At 40.6% G+C, this 4,232-nt stretch overlaps 1 long non-coding RNA gene across 1 annotated transcript; it reads left to right on the forward strand.

Annotated features, from left to right (window-relative positions):
• Positions 1-483: 483 nt before the first annotated feature.
• Positions 484-3,891, forward strand: LOC133555672 (uncharacterized). The gene is made up of 6 exons (XR_009807363.1): positions 484-501; positions 1,941-2,044; positions 3,096-3,170; positions 3,371-3,435; positions 3,568-3,663; positions 3,759-3,891. It is a non-coding gene; the product is annotated as an uncharacterized LOC133555672 (long non-coding RNA).
• The last annotated feature ends 341 nt before the right edge of the window (positions 3,892-4,232 follow it).

Below are 4,232 nucleotides of genomic sequence, written 5' to 3' on the forward strand. Positions count from 1 at the left end.
ACTCTAGCTGAAAGCTCAGTCTAAACTGAAGTGCAGTGAGTCAACTCGTCTGAAAGACGGCACCATAGCAAAAACATCAACACAACTAAATGTAGCAACTTATAGTCCGCAATTTACGGCACACTATCTACTGGAATGGTGTAGCATTATCAAGCGACGTGCTAAGGTCCAAGTTTGCGTTAATAAGCGCATATAATACAATTGTTTACATGTGTAACAGTCACCCAGTGGGCACCCGTCCTTAGTTCAACGTCGAGGTGAGGTTGAAATTACGTCGCGACGTCACTCAACCATATCCCGACCAAATCACAACCAACTGACCCCACCACACCATATGTTGCAAATCTGGTTTGTTTTCATCATTGGGGGACATCGTCTTTTCAACGTCGTTTCAACGTGTACAATTCAACTTGCCAATCATTCTGTGCGCATCGGCCATTTGCGACAGTTTTCAGATGGCAGCGTGAACTAAAAGCCAAGCTTGTGCGCATGCGTGCTGAAGTATCAATCAATCAATCAATGTTTACTTATATAGCCCTAAATCACTAGTGTCTCAAAGGGCTGCACAAACCACCACGACATCCTCGGTAGGCCCACATAAGGGCAAGGAAAACTCACACCCAGTGGGACATCGGTGACAATGATGACTATGAGAACCTTAGAGAGGAGGAAAGCAATGGATGTCGAGCGGGTCTAACATGATACTGTGAAAGTTCAATCCACAATGGATCCAACACAGTCGCGAGAGTCCAGTCCAAAGCGGATCCAACACAGCAGCGAGAGTCCCGTTCACAGCGGAGCCAGCAGGAAACCATCCCAAGCGGAGGCGGATCAGCAGCGCAGAGATGTCCCCAGCCGATACACAGGCAAGCAGTACATGGCCACCGGATCGGACCGGACCCCCTCCACAGGGGAGAGTGGGACATAGAAGAAAAAGAAAAGAAACAGCAGATCAACTGGTCTAAAAAGGGAGTCTATTTAAAGGCTAGAGTATACAAATGAGTTTTAAGGTAAGACTTAAATGCTTCTACTGAGGTGGCATCTCGAACTGTTACCGGGAGGGCATTCCAGAGTACTGGAGCCCGAACGGAAAACGCTCAATAGCCCGCAGACTTTTTTTGGGCTTTGGGAATCACTAACAAGCCGGAGTCCTTTGAACGCAGATTTCTTGCCGGGACATATGGTACAATACAATCGGCAAGATAGGATGGAGCTAGACCGTGTAGTATTTTATACGTAAGTAGTAAAACCTTAAAGTCACATCTTAAGTGCACAGGAAGCCAGTGCAGGTGAGCCAGTACAGGCGTAATGTGATCAAACTTTCTTGTTCTTGTCAAAAGTCTAGCAGCCGCATTTTGTACCAACTGTAATCTTTTAATGCTAGACATGGGGAGACCCGAAAATAATACGTTACAGTAGTCGAGGCGAGACGTAACAAACGCATGGATAATGATCTCAGCGTCTTTAGTGGACAGAATGGAGCGAATTTTAGCGATATTACGGAGATGAAAGAAGGCCGTTTTAGTAACGCTTTAATGTGTGCCTCAAAGGAGAGAGTTGGGTCGAAGATAATACCCAGATTCTTTACCGTGTCGCCTTGTTTAATTGTTTGGTTGTCAAATGTTAGAGTTGTATTATTAAATAGAGTTCGGTGTCTAGCAGGACCGATAATCAGCAATTCCGTTTTTTTGGCGTTGAGTTGCAAAAAGTTAGCGGACATCCATTGTTTAATTTCATTAAGACACGCCTCCAGCTGACTACAATCCGGCGTGTTGGTCAGCTTTAGGGGCATGTAGGGTTGGGTGTCATCAGCATAACAGTGAAAGCTAACACCGTATTTGCGTTTGATGTCACCTAGCGGCAGCATGTAGATGCTGAAGAGTGCAGGGCCAAGGACCGTACCCTGGGGAACTCCACACGTTACCTTAACGTAGTCCGAGGTACTTCCTTTCCAGTCCAGCAAGCAAGTCTAAGAGCGAAGATTTGAATTGGAAATCGAACTATTTCACTGCAAAGAAAACCATCGACGTCCATAAAGTTTCAGGTTTGTACCTTGAGATAATAGTGGTTATTTATATCGATATAATTTTGGCCCTTTCACAAGAGGGTTGCAGGAAAACGTTTCTTTTGACTGTATAAACTGGACCTGAGCAAACTTTTTTTTTCTCCCCAAGCAGACAACAATTTTTTTCCCCACCTGCCTTAAAGCAAACAATTGTTTTTCCAGGCTAACACAAAACAAACAATTTTTTTGGGTTCTGTACCCATTGTCTTTTGCAGCCGCGCCAGTCACTGTATTAATTTACTTCCTCTTGATTTTGATCTTCAAAACACCCGTCTGGATGGCAGTTAGGTTTTTCTGGCTCATTTTAATGTTTATTTAAAATGTTGCCAGTTTATTTTAAGTACAGGTACTTTTTAATTAGTTTGACTTGTTAGCAAGGCTTTGTCTCAAAAGGCAAGTCCACGGGTCGCCCATAAAAGGATCCATGTAATATCAAATGCTATGATCTTTACTTATTTTTTTATTTTACTGATAAGGCCAGTACCGCTATTACAAGAGCTTTTGTCAAGTATTGAAACTTCCAAATGGTTTCACTGTTGACCTGTTGGCCAACATGTATACTAAAATATATGACAATAAAATATCCAGACAGATTTTGTTGAAAGATGTTTTATGATTGACAATAAAAGACTGCACGGAGCGCAGACATTTTTGGGGGGTACAAAGTTTTTTCTCTTGGCACAAGAAGGCAACCAACTTTTTTTTTTTTGCAGAGCTTACCGGAGCAAACTTTTTTTTATATATATATATATATATATATACGTCAGGAGAACAAACTATTTATTTTTCAGTTTTTGCTAAACAATCTCTTTTTTTCCCAAAAAAAACATACCCTCCCCCACGTTTCATCTGGTCCGCCCCTAAGTCTATGTACATGTACCACTACCGGTAATTGAAAAGCAGAACGTCAATGCAAGGCAATGTACCAATGATTTCAGTTTATGCAAATGGAACGACACAGTACACTTGCTATGATACATATGACACCAAAAAGGACAATTTTTTGGTAAAACTGTCCTTCCATGTGTAGAAATTGGAGACAGTGGAGGAACTACTCGACCTTGACGAGTTGATAAAAACTCAACCAAGCAAGAAAGATTTGCTGGTAAGTAATTATTACATTATAATTGTGTGGCTGTTTTTACATCGGAAATATTATTGTATCTAGATAGAAATTTCAGGTTATGAAATCGTGTAGATAAAACACGTGTAAATAAAATAGGCCCTATACTTGAATGTATATGTATGTGTTTGCCAGCCCCTTCCCCCAGTGTATGCTAAACACATTCTCTTGTATATTTGCAGACAGCCAGGCTCTCAAAGATTGGTGGATATGACTTAAAGAGCTGTTTAAGCACCATCATGGACAGGTATTTTCCTCTTTCTCTTTATATATATTAAAAATAGGCGATGTAAGACCCAAATTCTAATCTATGAGTGCTAGATCGGGAATTATAATAATGCAAAATTCCGTACTTTTTGGCCTGCATGTATGACTTCAGGCTCATGACAAATGAATTAATGTCCAATCTGAACATGAAGGGGAGAGGGGGAAAAAAATAGCTTTGCCGAGACGAAGCTGCTCGATTTAGTCACAGGTGAGTTTGTGTGTGTGTTTAATAATTACATTAACTTGATTGGGGTAAATCACATGCACCCTTAATTAATTTGTATTCTTTTTGCCTGTTTACAGCTAGTGTCTTGGATACCCAGAAGGGGACCGAAACGATGGTCCATGATCCCATAAAAAATAAACTGAAATATGCCCCTGGACGGAAGGGAGGAATAGGATGGGCATCACAGGCTAAATAAATAATTATATTGATTGACATTCTCCATTTTCTTTGTACTTAATTTAAATTTTGCATTAACAGGATTCAGTCTGGAGCTATATATGCACTATGTTTTGTTGTCTTTAATTATATTTATATGTTGGTTGATATTACATTGGTAATTGGTTGGTTGATCTTAGGTTGAAACTGAAAGTTGAATCAACGTTGAAACATTGACGTGGATTCTACGTCGGTATTTAAACGTTGATCCAACTTTCATTTTCAACCCAAATCCAACGTTATTTCAACACGGGAAAGTAACGTTTCGACGTTGATTAAACGTCTCTGTTAGGTAGAAACTGAAAGTTGAATCAACGTTGAAACATTGACGTTGA

Source organism: Nerophis ophidion, linkage group LG07, assembly GCF_033978795.1.
Source record: "Nerophis ophidion isolate RoL-2023_Sa linkage group LG07, RoL_Noph_v1.0, whole genome shotgun sequence".
Classification (NCBI taxonomy): Eukaryota; Metazoa; Chordata; class Actinopteri; order Syngnathiformes; family Syngnathidae; genus Nerophis; species Nerophis ophidion.